This window comes from Polyodon spathula, unplaced genomic scaffold (genome assembly GCF_017654505.1).
Source record: "Polyodon spathula isolate WHYD16114869_AA unplaced genomic scaffold, ASM1765450v1 scaffolds_759, whole genome shotgun sequence".
Classification (NCBI taxonomy): Eukaryota; Metazoa; Chordata; class Actinopteri; order Acipenseriformes; family Polyodontidae; genus Polyodon; species Polyodon spathula.
Window position 1 is genome coordinate 111 of NW_024472247.1, and position 19,227 is coordinate 19,337.

Consider the following 19,227-nt stretch of genomic DNA (forward strand, 5'->3'; position numbering starts at 1 on the left):
TACAGTTCTTCTAACCTTTTACTTTGCTTTCAGAAAAAGTTGATATCTTGATTTTTTTTAAACAGTGAAAACATCTCATGATTATATTTTTAGCAAGGGTATGTCTAGTGCTAAATTACTGAGTTTATTTTCAAAGATACACAACTTAAAAAGCATTTGCCTTCATGTAATCTCACCAAGTATTTCATTTTACTATGGGCTGTGGTGTTATGTTGTTCCTCTGTTGGTCATCGCTATGTATTGACACATATGATTTGGCTGCAGTGTACTGCCTGTAATGAACTGCATGTTTTAAAAGGTTGCTGTTAATATGTCTTCTCTTCAATCCTCCATCCCAGTCTCCCATCACCTTTTCTACTTTTCAATTAAATAACTGCAAATCATTTTGTTTTTATAGGATTTGGGCAAGCTCCTGGCCAGCTAGGGCAGCAAGGTAAGGGCATTTTCTTTAGAATATCGCATAGAATCTTTCCAATGAAAGCTGAACTGTGGACAGGATTACTGATGTGGCAGCTTCCATGTAATTACTTTTTTGATGGTTTCTTTCACAGTCCCACACAGATCTGCTCACTGCAGTTGCAGAGCCTGCATGATGCAGTGTGTTTTAACATTCATGTGTTTGAACATTAAGCCTTAAGTTCCCACATCATTAGAATGGTTAGACAGGAGATTACCAAAGCCACACAGATGTACTTTTTTATCAAAAGTTAGAGCTTCGTTTTGTTACCATTTCTGTTTCGTATTTGAGCGAGACAGGTGTTAAGCTGAGGGAACACAAAGGCACTTCTTCAGGAACAGTGACTTGAAACATGGTTCCAGGAGACCTAGTTTGAGGCAACTTTGCAGGATCAAACCCCAAGCCTCCCCTGGTGTGCCATGCAGTGGCCTGAAACCCAGTTCTAAGCCACAAAGTATCTTGTTTGCCCCTTATTTCAATGTTGCAATGGAGAGCTATAGATGCAGCTCTATAGTACTTGCTATCAAATAATGTTTAGTTGTAGAAAATAACTTTGATCTGGATATGTTGTAAGTAATGAATCTAGACTGAGGTATCTTAATTATAAACGGCTCATGGAGTGTCGCCATGCTTCAGTCCTGCTTTTGCTTTGTAGTGATCTATTTATAACTAGTGGAATATTCAAATAACTTCTGCGGGGTGAGTGAGCTAAGGCTGCAAAGTTCCCCAGTCCTACAGTAGGTCGTGTCTGATTGTTCTTCTGACTGTTTCAGCTAAACCCTCCAAACAGTATGGTGGACTGAGGGACATGCTGGGGGCATACAGAGGTAGGCCATATCTACAACTGTGTTATTACGAGCAACTTGTGCTTGATGCCCAAACAGCAAGATCTTTTACATGCATGGGCCAATGTTGCACTGCGACCAATGGGAGATAGCAGAGTGTCCAGCCTTAATTCCAGTCCACCACAGACATGAATAACAGGCTACTTGTCACAGAGCCAGTTAAGAGGAATCTGGGCGAGGTTCAGGATTTTGGGGAATGGAACGAGCTAGATGTAAAATGTAAAAGGTAATGCGAGATTCATGCCCACCTCTGTGCAGACTGTGTGGATCTGTAAGATAGTCCTTGGAGTGCAGTATATTTTCAGCAGCAAGCCACGCTCCTTCATGACCTTTGCACAGTCCTTTCCCAGCTGTGTTGTACCAGCGTTAAGAGTGTAATGGTATTAGCCTGTTCCAGACACTTTCAAATGCATCTCCAAAGACTTCCATCAGCTATCAGCTGGCAATTGTGAGCTCTGAGAAAATTGTGATATAAGAACCATAAACTGTGCTCTTTTTTTTTTTTTTTTTGCAAATGTATGTGCAGATTAAATGATATAATTATATTTAGACTGCAAATGCAATTTCATTTTTCCAGATGCACGTGAGGGAAAGGTCAATAATTGTTCTGCACCATAAATGATCCTTTACTTGGTTCGTGTTATGGTTTCTTTGCACTGTATCTTGCATGTGAGCTGGGATTTAAAAAATAAAAAACATAATTTCTGAAAGATCGATTCTTATACAGTCATATTGAGGATGATTTATAATTTAACTTACAGTGGCTCTAGCTAAGTTTTGCACTTCCATTAGCTATCTGGATCTCAGGTGTGCGGTGTAAGAAACATGATATCTGGTACTATTTTAGGGTTAAAGAAAGTTCTCGGTTCCCACACGTGAAATCTTTTGCTCTTGCACTTTGAAGGGGTCAGGATAATTTCCCCCTCCAGCAATGACCTAGGAAGTTCAACGCTATCTAAAAGCATGGTTTTCAAAAAGAGATTTATTTAAGTTAGTGTAGCACCAGAAATCACGTTTTTGAATACAAATGCATGTTTGCATAACACATGTTTCTTTCAAAAACTGCCCATTTGAGACCTTACAAAGAATCGGAAGTGCACAAAAGATCATTTTACACATGCACCCTCTTAAAACCTGTAAGTGAATCTATACACACACTCTCGCTGGAACTCCCTGCTGTGTTTAAATGCTACCAAGCACGTTCTAATCAGCTTTTTCTTTTTTTCTTCTTGATTCTCGTTATCTTAGGAGGTGTTCCCTGCGCGCAAGGCAAATACTGCGGGCGAAGGAGAAAATAAAAGATCTGAGAATGAAGCGACCTCAAGAATTATGGTGCTACTGCATGATCTAGAATGTAAATGGTGTTGCATTAAAAAAAAAATCCCCCTTTTTCATGTACAAAATAAAAAATGACACTTCGATTAAGCTCGGTTATACCAGATAAATAGTCCATAAAAATGTTAAATTGGAAGGGAGGGTCATTAAAATGCAATACACTAGGTCATACCCTTATGAATATTGTTATACTGCTTATGTATACTGGCAGCATAGACTTGATATAAAAAGTGTACTGTGCCTGTAGTATATTACTTTCTCATAAGGATAGGCTTTGTGTAATAACCTCTGTATTATAGTGAACCTGTTTAAAAGTGTCTATATCTCCTTTTATACATACTGTGGGAACTCACTCTTTCACGTGTCCCCAAATGCATTGCCCATTTTTCACTTCTGCTGTATGCATGCATCTAAATTCTGCTTGCGTGCAATGGAAGTTCAAAGCAAGGTGTTTTATTGCAGTAATGCGCATTGCTATCAGGTTACACTCATTAACAAAGGAAACATTCTGCTGGTTTTCGAAAGCTAATGCACTTTATACCAGGCCTTTCTGGTCCAGTGTAGTTTCATCTTTTAAAAGTAATTATTCGATAACGACGAAAAGAAAGTGGTTTTGTACAGGTGTAGTCCATCAAATCGTTTATTAAGGAACTGATATCTGGCATTTTGAAAGTCACATAGCCAGGAGCATCATGTTATTGGGGGGGGGGGGGGGGGGGGCGGGGGGGGGGGGGGGGGGGGGGGGGGGGGGGGGGGGGGGGGGGGGGGGGGGGGGGGGGGGGGGGAATTGGTGTCCTATGAGAAATACACAAAAACCTCCAGCATACCACTAGGTAGTTCGTCCAGCCCTATCCTTCATTAGCACCGTTTCATCTATTTCCTTGGCATAGAGTTAATTGTATGATGAGCGTTCTGCTCTGAAGACGATTATAACATCAGCACAACTTCCAACACTGAGGTGGACTCCAGAAGCTGGGTCTCCTCAACACGAATCCCCAAAATAAAAATAAAAAAAAAATACAAGAAAATAGTTTTGGACAATTCAAGTCAGCCAGTCAAGTTTTTGAGCACTTCCCTATTATCTGAGCACAAATGAACTGCCATAATGCTGAACACGTTTGAAACACAAATCGCTTCTGCTCAATGAGATTTACCAACGCCACGCACAACTAGTGCTTGTTTTGGAAGAAAACAATCAAATATTGGTGACGGTCCCGTACAGTATTGTGAATCACAGTTTATAGGTTTTAATTGAATAATTTTTCCCCACCAAAAGGGGAAAGAGGTGCTTCAGTTGATCTTGAATTCCCAGCAATGAACAAACAGTTTACACTATATTTTGCATCGTGCTCAATGTTTGTTTTGTTTTTTTTAACTTTGACTGTTAACTGTTTTTAAGCTGAACAGTCAGTCAGGCTGTCAATCAATCAAACTAGGCTTTTGAAATGCCATTTGTCTTCATTGTGCACCATTTTAACATGACTTTTTTTTTTATATATCTCCTCCATTTTTTTAAAAAATGTGTAAATTATAAAATGAAAGCAGTATGTTTTGTTTTTATTTTGCTTGTGCAACTACTTAGCTACTGTGGATTATTAGTGTCTTTTCTTAAGTTAATTCCCTGAAAAGGAAATGATGTGATGGTGTTGCCATGTATGAGAGTGCCGTGTGGACTACAAGCTGAAGTACAACTTGTTCTAGTGCGGTATGCTTAAAGGCATGTGTAGCTCAAGTGTTCTGAAAAAAAAAAAAGTTTGATAGAAGGTCTACTTGAACAAACAGACCCCTTATTTCTGCCTGGCACAATACATGGGAATGCCGGCGTTTTGATTTGCTGTATCTATACCTGTTTCTGCACCAGTTATTTTATACCAACAGTACTGTATTTGGACTGACTTTGAGCCCTGAAATAAAAACTCTCTTTGTCTTTCACTGTTGTGTGGGTTTTTGTAATTCTGGATGACGTATTACTGGGATTGACCTGCATTTAATACAAAATGAAATATCTGAAAAGAAAAGATTCTAAAAAGACTTAGATCATATCAATGAAGGAATACCTTTCTTTTATAATGGTGAAAATAACACTGAAAATATGAAAACTCGTGTGTTCTTTTGAGACAGAAGCCTTTGGAAAAATGTTTGCAATACCCTTAGACAAGCTTCCCATAGTGAAAGCATAGCAGAGTGTAATAAAGCATGGTAGATGCATGGCAAAGCTTAGGTAAGCATTATAAATCCCAGAGAGGCATGGTTTGGTAAATGCAAATTATAAGCGTGTGGAAACTACAAAAAAGACCATGCAAATGTACTGTGGTAACTTGCACATGCATTTCATAAAGCCCTGCAGATAATTATACACTAAGTTGAAGAACATAAAATACATTTGAGAAATGCATTCAGTCCAGAGGTCAGGTGACACTGATAACACTGAACGTCCTATTCCCTATTAAAATAACTGCACTTTGGGCAGCCTATTATTGGTCTGACACGCCCAGCACACTATACTAGCTGTACCCTAAGCACTGCTTTAAACTCCCAGTGATAGTGTTCAGTTGGCCAGCTCCCTCTCTGCCTGGCTGTGCGTTTGCTAATGTTATGCAGCTTGGACCAGCCTCCTTTCGTAGGATGCAATGGGAATTTGACTATCCGACTGATTCCAGTTCCTACGCGCTGAGGAAGCTGGCTCTTCGTTGCAAACCGCAGTCGGTGTTCCGTCAGATCACTTTGTCTGTCTCAGGCGCTCTCTGAGCTCCGGGTCTGGACGGTGAATGAGGTTGATGCTGCTCTGCTGCACCTGGAAGGACGAGCGTATGGGAGAGGAAGACGGTGAGGTTTTCTCTTTTTTAGGAAGATATTGTAATAAAAATCAGCATGCTGTCTCGTGGTTTCGTCCTGCAGTTCTGAGTGCGGCAATGTCAATCCTGTGGCGTGTGCTGGATAGATCGTTGCAATGCGAGGCTCACCGGTACCCCTCGACTTACATTTAATAAACCGATAAGAATAATTCCTTGCATTGCGCGTATTGAATATGCAATATTGTCTTTTTGGGGTTCAGCCTTTCACATGCGTCAGACTGGTGATAACAGTGTTTTGGGTTTTTTTTTTCACCCACGCCATGGTACCTCACCTGTGATACTGGGATAATATGCATGATAAAAGTTGCATATGCTAGTGTTTCAATAGAGGTGTGTGCATTACATTAAAAAAAAAAAAATTTCCCCCAAGCCATGCGGCCCCTGAAAAACAGGAATATTTTACCCTCCCCTCCTCTCAAAAATACTAAAAACAAACACGATACTTGCTGTACTTCAAAATTTGGCACACACACACATGTCAATCATTCTTCAAGGTGGTTTGCCCAGGCAGTGATTTGCACAGTACGGGTTTGGCTACATGTTTCCTTGCATTCTATAGATAACTGGAGTAACACATTGCTGGCTGTGGACTCCGGGTTACACGGTGTCGTACATTGCCGAGTTTGACTGCTACAGCTTGTCATGCACGCCGCACCTGTGCTCTGTTGCGGATGATGGAGGGTGCTAACATCCGGTCATTATTATTTTACAGTGAGGTATTCGGTCTGCTTCAGGGTGCTGACAGACTTCGCTATCGAGTGTCTCGCACGGTTTCCGCTGTGGCCACGGACATTGTTAAGCGTCATTAGCAATGCATTATTGAGAGCTTTGGACTGTCCTGTCTGAACTACTGGTTAATTGAATCAGCAGAACATTGTGATAGAAATGTGTTCCCTTTGTTATGCACCCAACCTACCTCTTGTTGAATCGAAAGGAAGGTACAGTACAGTATACAAAACCTTTCACTGTAGTTTCATTAGTGCAACAGATGGGAGACTGTGTAGATTTGATTGCAAAGTTGCCTGGCGTTACTGCAAGTCCAATGAAAAACACCTTAGCTGTGAAGAGTAGGGGAAAAAAAGCCTATTAGAACAGTCTAAATGTTTAAATAACATCAATGGACCTATTGATTTGCTTTTTGAAATGCTGAACTGTGCGGAAATCTTGTTTTCTCCTGCACTTCTGATTTACATCAGATGTTGTGAGTTTTCAGAAGCTCTAGAAAGCAGATCAGTTCTATGGCTTTAAGCCAGCCTGTGGCGAAGCATTGTCTGGATGGAATGTGCTGAGATTTAGAAGCAGAGATTAGGGTGAAAGTAGGTCTGTGTCATTGAGCATCGTGCATCAAAATGTACCTCACAGTGAAGGGCTGCTGCATGGCAGGCCGAACTAAAGGCGTTGTGACGGTAGGCGGGCTAAAACAGTTTGAAACATCCCAGATCGTGTGTTTAAGTGATGCGTTGGCTTGCTGTTAAATCGTTTGAATAGGATTCGTGCTGATTGAAATGCACGACACAGGGCTGGAGAGTTGAGACTGGGAGTGAGTCCAAGGTTTAGTATACTGCTGTCAGACGCCTTACGACTGTTGCAGTTTAAGATACTCGCTCTGTTCTCTGCACTACAGTCCAGTGTGTACCGGATAGCGTCTTCCACGTCCGAGCTCATGCTGAATCGCTTTACAAAAAGAGACAGGAAACATACATTTCGTCTTTTTACATTGATCCTGCAAGTGTTTATCTCCCAAGGGGTGATTATTTGACCCACTTATTAATAGGGCAGGGATGGAAACAAGACTTCTGTTGCAAAACACTTTCACCCATTCTAGGGTTTACTACGAGCTTGATTAGCCACAGTGCAGAGGTAAAAAGCTCGGGTGTGTTCTGTTAAACTCCTAGTAAAACCAGGAATGGATCAACTGCTATGCAGTGGGAGTCTTATTTCTATTCCAGATATGGCTACGTGTACAATTTAGAAGCTCTGTTTGTGACACTGCAGACACTCTGGGTAAGCAGCTCCTAACCCAAAGGATAATGGGCAGTCAGTTAGTGTCTGTGCAGTACCGGCAGACTGCTTTTCCACATGGCAGTCGTTTGGCCACACTTGAGAGAATGTGTCTGTTTTTCTCATGAATTGATTACGTCCCTTGAATGCGTCAGGAAAGGGTACAGTATCTGAAATCATATTTAATAGAGGTTGAATACCTGTTGCCTCTTTGTCAGCTCCCCGAAGATGTCAAACTCTTTCCATCGTAGTGTGAAGATGGCATTTGATAGCTTTTCTTTCTCTGCTTTTTAAGATCGTATTTGAGAATTGCTTAGATTACCTCCTGCCAATGCTTCTCCTTCTGTCCACACTAACGAATAGATGTGACTTATTTATTCTGTTCTGATCTCTACGCGGTGGATTAAGTTTGAAGCGCACATTAAATTCAGTTGTTTGTACATTGTAATTTTTTTTTTCATACAGTGCAATTGTCTTATTTGTTGTTTTCCAGGACCGCCTTGTAAGTGAGACCCCTGTCTCAATGGGTAAATAAATACATGCAATTTTAATAGCTCTCACTCTCCTTTCTTTCTTTCTTTCTTTCTTTCTTTTTTTTCCTCAGCAGGAGTACGTTTACCCGTGTGTGCGGGGTGCAGGCACAGTATTTATGACGACCAGTACCTCCAGGCACTCAACACAGACTGGCACACTGTCTGCTTCAGGTAGGAGCGCGGGAGCTTTCTTCCAATGTTGCGCTGGGCGTGTTGAGGAGTTTAATCTTACAGAAAGTGCATCGAGGGCAGATTTATCGGCCTCTCTCCCTTGAAGGTCGTCCGAAGGTCAAGAAGACGTTTTGATTTCATTACCACAGCAGATGGGCTTTTCTTTTAGCATCTTTGCTTTAAAGTGGAAATCAGCCTTTGTAGTCTCTTACTTTAGGGTGTGTGGTCAACCGTTCACTAATCCAATCAGGTTAAGCATTGCTGAGTATTGAACAGTTGTAATGGGATGTGAAGAAGCGTCCAGTTCTATATAACTCCTTAACCTGTTCTTGAATTCAAGCACTTCCTAGAATTTGTACCTTGTGTTAATGGAAGCTAAAACCCAGGAGCATGTATTATTGTTCTGGATTGGGTAGTCACGCCATGCATGCGGAAGTCTGTAGTTACCTAGTTGTTTATAATCGTTTCCAGAATGAGGAAAGCACTGTAATTTTCTTCCTTACCCAGTTCTTCCTGCATAGTACGAATACATTCAATCTATGTAATGAAAATGTATGTAGCTTATTTCTTGCACCTAGCCTGGTTTAATTCAGTAGTTTAAGCTATATCGTGATTTATAGTTGTGATAAACCTTGGTAGGTGTGGCCTAACTTTCTTTGCTTGAGTTCTGTCCTCTGATTGGAGCTAATGCAGTTTATGGATTCTATTGAACCCGTGACTGACTATGTAATATACTTTGTGTTGTCTTTTTGTCTTGATTTAATTTAAATATGTGAAATTAATTGTAAAATAGGTGTATAGCATTTTTCATTGATGTTTAAAAGTACTCTGGTGCGAGGTAATGTGTGCTTCCTTTATCAATGTTCCTGCCTTGTAGAATTATTTTGTTTGCAAAGTTAGACTTCTTTTCATTCCGAAAGGTGTCAATCATAGCAAATTCTATTCCTGCACACTAAATCTTTGCTAATAAGCAAGGAAGCCCTCGTATATGTGATTACTGGTCCTTTGTATCTTTGTGTGCCAGACGCTTCACACAGAACATATTGCATCTCGCAGTTAGATCCCAAGCAGGGTTGGGATCAATTCCTGTTTTTCAATTCCAAATCCTTGTTTCAATCAATTCCTAATTCCAATTCCAGTACTCATTCCCTTTTAATCCATTCCAACACATCGAAACTGCAATCCGCAGTATTCTGTTAAAACAAGTTTCTCGCGGCGGCAGCAGATTACTTCAACTGAAATCACTCTTTGTCAGTTAAATTAGCTTCAAATGAAAGCAGCTGAAGAACCACAAAAATAAAGTCTCTAAAATATCAAGTAAACTTTGCATGGGACATTTGTTACGATAACAAACTGTGAATGTTGGAAACGGGTTGCAGTGAATGATGGTCAAATGATGGTGCTTTTTTTGGCATGTCTAGCGAGTCACAGAAAGCCAGCCCTTGAACCTAATTAAATCTCTTGCCTACACAAGCAGCTGGTAGAGGAATGGCTTTATAACCCCATTCATGTGTGCAGTAAAAACACAGTCACTCTAATAGCGATGCTCCTGTGCATGCCTGTAGCAAAGGCAGCCTAATTGAATTTCTTGGTGGCAGACAGGAGCGTTCCCCTACACTGACATTTCTACTCTGTCTGAATGAATCATCTTTGTAATTAAATTGGCTGAAATTGAGTGACATTTTGAGGCATTCGGATCCTCTGCCAAGCACTCAATTGGACCGTGTGTGAACCTTGTGTGGGCTACTGCAGCTTATTCCTAAAATTACAAGTGTGGACAATTGTCACAGTGGGGCGGTAAGAAAGATGATGGGATAATATTAACCTAATTTATTAGTAGGTTTGCTCTTGTGTGGGGATTTATTTATATTCGTTCTGTTGGGTTGTTTCATTTTCTGGACAAGGAAAAAAAAAAGTAGTGTTAAGTTCAGCTTGATCGGATTAGCATACAGTACGGTCATCGGCCAGTTCTGCTTTTTTGCTTCTCCCATTTGTGAAATGTTTTATATCATGAGTTTGTGTTGCTGGAATGGAAAATTGGAATTGAGTTGTTGAATTCAGCTTTGTATGACTGTAGTTATTGTTGGATGTTATGGTAACTGAGCTTTGTATAGAAGTGGAAGAGGTGATGCTAAAGCCATGTGACAACAGAAACCCTTTCCAAAGTCATTTTGGGTGGTGTAGTCATTTAATGCTGTGTTTTGCTCAGTGTCTCAATTGCCAAATGTGGTCTGGGTTATTATAATCTTGATCCTGGCAATGGAAATCATCTGGCCCTTGTTCGCTTGCTCTGGTTTTACTGAATCAAGTCCAGCTTGCTTCCTCAGCCTTTATTAATGCAGTCAATGCTCTTCCTTTGTTATGCAATGGAAAAAACAGGAATGGTCTGCTGTAGCAGATGTTAACATGGTTAAGGTTAAACAGCTTTGTATTTTTGACAGGCCATTAATTCATAAATGAAATGGACAATTCATCAATGTGCTGCAGAAAACTGAAAAACAATGTTGCACCAAACAAGACACCAAGGTGTATTTTAATGAGCGGCAGGAGTTGGTAGCATGAGTCCCTACTGTGTTTGGATCACTCCTCTAGACCCCACTGTGTTTGGATCACTCCTCTAGACCCCACTGTGTTTGGATCACTCCGCTAGACCCCACTGTGTTTGGATCACTCCGCTAGACCCCACTGTGTTTGGATCACTCCGCTAGACCCCACTGTGTTTGGATCACTCCGCTAGACCCCACTGTGTTTGGATCACTCCGCTAGACCCCACTGTGTTTGGATCACTCCGCTAGACCCCACTGTGTTTGGATCACTCCGCTAGACCCCACTGTGTTTGGATCACTCCGCTAGACCCCACTGTGTTTGGATCACTCCGCTAGACCCCACTGTGTTTGGATCACTCCGCTAGACCCCACTGTGTTTGGATCACTCCGCTAGACCCCACTGTGTTTGGATCACTCCGCTAGACCCCACTGTGTTTGGATCACTCCGCTAGACCCCACTGTGTTTCTGTCCCTAAACGTATCTTTCCATCCCATCCTATCATATGTTCTATTGTCGTGACTGTAGCTGCAAGGTTAATGGGCGAACCTCATTCAACCAGCAGTGTATGTTTTCCTAAATCGCACTGCATTCAATCCACTCCGTCGCCCATGGTTTCACATTGGCAGGGTGCCAAAAGATCAGAACTTCCTGTCAGTCAGCCTTAAAACGGCGTGCCTCATTTTACAGTGAAATGTGCGAGCTATCTTTGGAACTGGCTGGAGATCTTCTGTGACAGGCTGTAGCAGATTTGGAGGTGAAACAAACGAATCCCTTCATTCAGTGGCTGTTATCCACACACACACACACCTCACTATGAGAAGTACATTTCAATCCCCAATACGACAAGAGCTCTGTACAGAGAAATGAAATCCTTCCTGCAATTAGAGGTGGAGGAGGGCTTTCAGAAGAAATGACTGATATGTTGGGAACTAAAACAGACTGTTTTGGTCTTTGCAAGGATCCCAACTCTGTTGCAACACCACCTGGTAAACTATTCTGTACAGTCAATGACAAATGACATGGAAATCAGAGCTGTCAGTAGTTTTATAGTCTAGTTTTTACTATTTTATATTTATTAAGTCTATTCCATGAACGTTAATGTAAATAAATAATGTAGCTTCATATGATATTTCATATGATAGCTCTCTTTAGAACAATTGCTTCTGGTTTTGTCATGTCACCCTACAGTTTAGCCTCCTTATATTCTCAAATCTCGCTCAGACGGGAGCATTCCAGATTGAGAGGGGTCTATTCCAGGGCTCACCAAAGCACAGAGGGAAACGGATTTCAATTCCCAGCAAGCCAGATAAACGTGCTTTATTTACCCTGGCTATTGTTCCTTTTGCTTCTGGAAACCTATAAAAAGCAAATCTTCATATCTACGTGTGGTTGCCTTTTCTTAGTATAGTGCTGCACCTGTAGATTTGCATACGGCTGCCTGGAATGTGCATTCAAAGTGACCGGCTTGCCAGGCTGATGGAATAAAAAAGGCTTTGACCCGGGGTGCTTAATGCACTATGTGGAGTCTACAGTATACACAAGAGGGAAACTGAAACTGGAGATTTACAAGGACCAGGACTTGGCGGTCAAGCCAGGAAACTTAACCCTAGCTGCAATCGCATTGGAAAGGAAAGTGTTAGGAAAGCAGAGATCTGTTACTGGGAAGGATAACCAAAGTGTGAGGACCTGGTCTCCTTCTCTTGTATAGGCAATTGTTCTAGGAAGTGATGGTAATTACTGAAACACGAGCTTATATCCAAAGGGTTTTTTCTTTCAGACCTCTCTGCAGGAAGTTAACTCCCCTGGTAATATAGATCCATTCCTGTGAGAGATGTTGGATGTGTCATAACCAGGCTTGAGGAGGAGGGGGGACGGAGGGGGACTACTACTGAATTGGAACTACAAAAAAATGGACCCCAAGCCTGTTCGTAACCTTATTTTATTAATCTAAACAGTAGTGGTATTTAGATCCTCCACTGCTATTTCTATCAGTTGAATAGACTCTGGTATACTGTGTCTTTACCGCGCTGCTGGTACAGAGGAGTCTGTGGTACTGGGGGGAGCATGCAGACGCGCTCTGGTGCCAGTCTGACGTTAGACGAGGAGAACGGAGTCACGATTCTTGCTTCAGCCCCACATTGAGGAGAGAAGCCTGTTGTGTCTCTCGGCGTAGAGCTTAACATGACAGCCTGTTATTTAGAAGGAAAGTAAATGATGGTACAGTATGCCATTAGACGTAATGATGACTTTGCTCTCTCTCTTTGTGATTTCTATAATGACAGTTGAGGCAGAGTGCATTGGAAATGAGATTCCTTTGAAGCTGTGTTAATGTGTCCTGGTCGGTGCTGCAGCTGTAATTTAGTCAAACCTGAATTAAAGTACCTGTCTAACGTGCCTCATCTATAGTGAGTTGAACTGTCCCTGTAAAAGTGGGCAAGTGGCCCCCTGAAATCGTTTATTTGGGCATTTAATCAAGCTTGTTATATTGTCTGCATGAATACAGTGTTCATTTCCTGCTATACATGGCTCTTGAGACTTGGTTGCAGACTAGTTGGATTGTTACTGTGTCACCCACCTGCATTGCTGATTTGAGTGGGGTTCAAACCAACCAAGTGGCTGATGCAGTAATGTGGAGCTGCCGTTCTCTCCCTCTCCTTTCCAGTATTAGTGATCATCGCAGTGTTTGATCTGCTTTGGAAATGTGAGAAAACATGAGGGATTATGCCAGGAACAGGTTCACCTAATTTAGAAAAGGGGTAGATTCCAATAGTGATACATATTTTCAAGAGCACTTTTTCTTGACTCATTTCGACTGATGCTCTGTCGATACAATTCTGTGACCAAACGTTTTGGACTGACTAAACTAGACAAAATGTGCCACAGAATTGTTTACTTTTCTTAGTACTGGAGTCGTGTTAAAAGAACAAATCAGAGAGCAGACCCTCAATACGCCGCACGTGCTACAATTGGTTAAATACGTTTCAATGATGTTTGGCTTTGATCCCATGGGTGAAAAGAACACAGGACTGAGTGAGTGCCAACCGCAGTTAGCTTCATGGGGAAACTCACAACTGTTTCATTCTCCTACCAATGCAGAAATCAGCTAGCACCAGAGAGCAATTCAATGGGAGCCACTGACTGTACAGCGGCATAATCCTCATATTCCACCCATACAGCAGTATAATCCCTCATATTCCACCCGTTCAGCGGTATAATCCTGATATTAGGACAGCTGCTACCAGCTGTCCCTCTTTGAGGAATAGATGTTGATATCGAAACAGAACGATCAGATCATGTTTTTATCTGGGCTTGTTTATGGTTTGGGATTATCAAGGAGTTATTGATGCCATTAGATACAGTATCAGGCTTTCGTCTTGCTGTTTTATCTCTTTCTAATTACTGTATAAAGCAAGCTGTCAGGGTATTAGTGACTTGTACGGTAACTCTGTACAGCATAAAAGGGTTGTTAACATTCTTCAATTACAGCTTGGGAAGCCTGGTTAAGAGGCTTTCCTTGCAGGGATTCCTTGCAGCTTTGAGTATTAGGAGTGCTTTTAGGTAGGAGGGTGGTGATAGACACTGTGTCCTCTATAGGGAAAGCTCCCTCTGTCATTAATCACACCCTTTCCCCCAAAATTAACGAACCTATTTGATTAATGATCTGTTGGGAGGGGTGGGGAGGGAAAATATATGAGAAATGCCACGAAGGAGATGGATAGAAAAGCACCTGCCAAATTATTGCTTAATCTCAGCCCTCTTTGAAAGTCTATAAGATCAACTGTCTTGCCCGTCATGACTGAAACTCACTGCAGCTGTAATCCTGGAAGACATTATGTGCTGCAGAATACGTACGTGTCTTATGAACTGGGATCCACAGTACGATGAGTTTTTAACTGTGTGTCTGTTTCCTAAGCTTACACTTTCAATTCTTTTAAAAGTGTCTTCTGTGTCGTTGTTGCATTAAGTCAAAGCTGAGTTTGCAAAGTGTGGGAATTTTCAACCAGATCTGTGGGAAGGAAGCAGGCTGAGCCGTTTCTATTTTAAGCTTTGCCCCTTCATGGTTCCGGGCTTTGGCTGAACTTGGGGGAATTCAGCGTGTGTTTCTCAGCAGTTTCTTAAATGACTGAAACCAAATACAGTAATTTACTTTAAAAAAAAAATATTCGATGAAAGCTTTGACTTGCTGTAGTTTTATTAGGTCTTATCTATAAAAAAAGGAAAGAGCGTGTATTTTATATTTTTCAAGCAGTAAAGCATAACCATGTGAGTCGTGGGAGACGCAGCGATTGGAAGTTCCACAAACAGCCTTTTAATCACATGGGTATTGCAATGTAGGGAATGGCAGTCCATTGCAGTGCCATGGCAACACACTGTGTCTTAGTAATTTCCTCGTGTGTTTCCACTCAGTGAACAGTGTGTCCTTGTGATGAGGTGTGAGCAGCAGGAAATGGACACAGTGTGTCACTGCATTCCACAGCATGTGATGATTCAGGCAGTCTGTTATCCAGAAGTGGCATCTACCACTGCATAGTCTAACATGTGCAGTGCTGCTGTTTCTGCTGCAGTTTAAATGTACTTCATGTACTGTATTCTAATGAGAAAACTTTGACTATTTCTGACTGTCGGTTTTCCTTACCCTCCATGTGACTGAATTTGAATGCTTCAGTTCCCTAACGGCTTCTGTAACAGTGGATTCGCTCGTGGTGAGCCACATGTCGTACAGGACTGTGTGCAAGTGGAGCAGTCTGCTTCTCCTGAGAAGTTTATGGGATCAACCCTCAAGTTCATATACACTTCCATGCCTCCAGTCATGTTTGTCATTGAGCCTCACTTTTGCACGGTGGTCCCCTAATTCAGCAAAAGCTAGCCAGCTAGGATAAAAAAGAAAGAGTCTCTGTCTAACAATTATAACCCTTCGCTAACCTCTACTTAAAAAACAAAACTAGTAGCAACAGGATCTGTTCCCTTTTTTCAAAGGGCAGGACTTTCAATACTTCCTGCAATGTGCTCATTGAGGTTCTGTGGCTTGCTAGCACATGACTGTTTGACAGTATATATAAAGTAAAATATTTATGCATTTTTGTTGATAATTTCAAGAAATGCTCACTGGTAAATCTGTCTGTTACGTATGTGAGCAGGAGGATGATGGGAAATGTAGTTCTGAGCGGTCCATGCGGGTACATGTGAAGCCATCTTGAGGCAGGGAATGCCATTTAAAAGTTTAAAAAAGTGGTCAAAATGTAAAAACAAAAATAATTAAAACAATACACACACCTTACATAAACAGCTGTAGCAACACGTTGGGAACGTGTAACACAATAAAATAACAAGGTCCATATGTACTCTTCTAATGTGAAGTGTTACAATGTGAAATAGTTGGTTTCACATGTATGTTGTTAATATCTTCTACACTCCAACAATAGCAGCACTAAATAATTTCCTCCCTGTTTGCCTCCTAAAATGATGCGTTTTTCAAATGGGAGTAGGATTGTGCCCCTGGGTGTGGGGGCGGGGGGAATGAATGATTGATGTTGCAAGAAAAACAGCCATTTCTTCCAGTCAAGGAAGCCGTGACGCTCTCACAGGAAATAGTGTCGAAAAAAATGTTCCCAGTGGTTTGTCTCAAGTTAAACCTAAGAAGATACAGCACACGGCCTGCAGGTTTCATTTACTGTTGCTTAGGAAAGTCTCTGCTGTTGTAGGAATTGGCAGACGAGACAGTTTCCTGAAGTGGCATGCTGCTGTGTAAAGAAACATGTCAAGAAGGGATCAGCGGTACAGAAATCAGACAAAGGGGAAAATGTAAGTTAAGAAAGTACCATCTGTTTTCAACAACAATTGAGGAAGGAAAATGAAAAAAAAAAAAACAGCATAGTAGTAGTATTCGTGATTCAACTTTAGTCTTGGCTGAGGCTCGGTCAACCGTAACTCAGGGTGTGAAACAATTGCTTAATGCAGGTGTTTATAACTCCTTGTTTGCTTATTCAGATTTCACACCTGGGTCACACATTATGCGGTACAGTATGCAATTGTATTTTTGGAGAGCCTCTAGTTACTGTAAAGCAGAAAATTGAAGCAATGTATGTTTCAGTTCTCGGGGGGGAGGGGGGGGGACGTAACTGTTTGCAATCAAATTTAACATACAGTACTGCAACAAAAACTAAATGCAAAAGTAAAAAAAACTAAACGTATTTTCCTTTGATTTAATTGAGACGAATCACGCAGCAAAGTATTATCTGTAGAATTATTGAAAGGGGATAGTTTTGCAAAATATTGAATAGAGTAAAATAAGCTACTGTGTTGCAAATTGTGGGTTTATGTTGTGTTTTTTTTGTTATTTTGGTTTTAACAATACTGTTGTTACGAGACTGTTTTTACACTTAAGTGGCCACAGCAAGTTGCAGTTTATAGTTCTGCATTACATTGTTATTTGTGGAAGTGGTTCAGTACGAACGCCTACCATAACACTGTGACTAGGGTGCAATGCAACCATGAGCACATTCGTTTCCCCAGACTACATTAATGTGGCAGATTGAAGTGGGCTCTGGTCTTCAGAATGGCCCAAGCCATCAATTTGAACACTTTTGCACCTGAAACATTTGTAAGTTATACATGCTCAGATTCAGAAGCACCTACCAACCAAGCACCTATTATCAGCCCTTCATCAAAGTCTGTTGGTCTTGCCTTCCGTAATTGGAACTGACAACACGGGAAGTGCAGCTATTAAATAATGCAGCATGGAGAAATGTCAGGAATGCTATTTACATAACAAATTAATCGGCAAAAGAAGATTGACAGGTTGATTGGTTTTCATGTAGCTCACCCGTCAATCAACAGTACAAACAATTGTGTCTGTCCACATTATGTCCATTATTTCTGCAAGACAATTTTTGCTCATTTTCCGATGTACAGAGCTCTCTGAAACATCAGTTACAGAGGGGAGGGGAGGGAATGACCGATGCACTGGTGATTGTGGTCTGAATATAAGCATGCTGTCAGTGGCTACGTCTCTGTGGATTTAAAATCAGTCTAGGCTTGTAAACTGATGTTACTCAAACAGGACATTACCAGTAGTCTGCTTTTTATTAAGCCGTTGCAATGTCTTCCAGCCCCCTGGGCAGGTTTTGAAGGAGAATTCTGCTTACAGACAAGACAGTCTTTGGTAAATGGAAACTTGAACTAAACATGTAAGCATCTGCAATCAATTTATTCTTATTTGAAGTTCTGTTTCCATACAGATCTTCATAGTCTGCAGTTCAGACCGTTCGCCCTCCTGTCATAGATTTTATTTATATATATTTTTATATATATTGTAGCGGTTTCCAAAAAAAATTCAAAAGGAGCAAAATGTTAGAGCTGCAGGGTGGACAGTGCAGCGGCTGTATTGGTGTACAGCAGAGCTAGCAACTAATGAACAGCATTTATTCGGTTTAAGGCATCTTGACTAATCCATAGAAAAATGCACAGCAAACAGACATCGGTGAATTATATAGAAGTTTGGTTTGAAATTGAGCCTAATTCTTGGACACAGCAGCTTTTAAGCTTTCATAGACCCTGCTAATATAATGCACGGCACATGGGAGGGATTGAAAAGGATTTAAAATTGTGCCTGCATCATTTCAGATGCTCTGTAGCCTGATTAGTGTGCATGAGATAATGCAGTTAACATGGCATTCATGACTGATCTGTGCAGTGAGGTTGTGACCCTTCTATATATGTAGCCTCCTTCTGAGGAATAAGCAAGCTGTGGCTGGACCACTGAAGAATTGGGGTTTGGCCTGAAGTGAGTTTTTCCATAATGTTGTCATACCCCAGCCCAGAACCTTGGAGACCGGTCTGTTTGCATCCCCCTCCCTTGCCAGTGTGATGGGACTGCCTGACTAGGAAGGCACAGGAATGCGAATGCTTTCAGTCACAAGCTCTTTCATCGCCACTTCAGTTAAGGGGTGTCCTGCCTATGTACTGCTTTTGTTTTCTTTCCACTGTGCTGCATACAGACTTGCTTCTTTTTTTTTAAATCGTAAAAGCTTTTAATCATGTCCCATGTTTACAAAAGGTCCCTTTTAAAAAGCAAATGGGGAAAAATATGATGCACGTTCGATTTTAAAAAATCACCATTTTTCGGATTGTTTTCTGTTTTGCTTCCCAAACTGTTGGCGAAATTGAATTTTGGATGTATCTGACGTGGGGGGAGTGTCCTTACCTTCTGGGGAGAGAATTCAATTCATGAGTGCTGCTGCTCAACACAAATGAAATCCAATCCAAACCCTTAACATTAATTCAAGAGGCATTGTATTGTGCTTCGCCACCAAACACTCAAACATTTTGATTTGTGGGGTGGCGAAATAGGCTGCAGAGGCTTTTTTTTTGGCATGCATTCACTTCCAAACAGCCTCTCCCTGTTAACTTCCCATCTGTTCCTGGACTGTGTGGGAGTGCTGGAACATTTCTACTTGCTGTAGTTGTACTTTTAAGGTCTGTTT

At 41.3% G+C, this 19,227-nt stretch overlaps 1 long non-coding RNA gene across 1 annotated transcript; it reads left to right on the plus strand.

Annotated features, from left to right (window-relative positions):
- Positions 1 to 331: 331 nt before the first annotated feature.
- LOC121308595 lies at positions 332 to 3,034 on the plus strand. The gene is made up of 3 exons (XR_005948530.1): positions 332 to 433; positions 1,231 to 1,284; positions 2,551 to 3,034. It is a non-coding gene; the product is annotated as an uncharacterized LOC121308595 (long non-coding RNA).
- Positions 3,035 to 19,227: the final 16,193 nt, after the last annotated feature.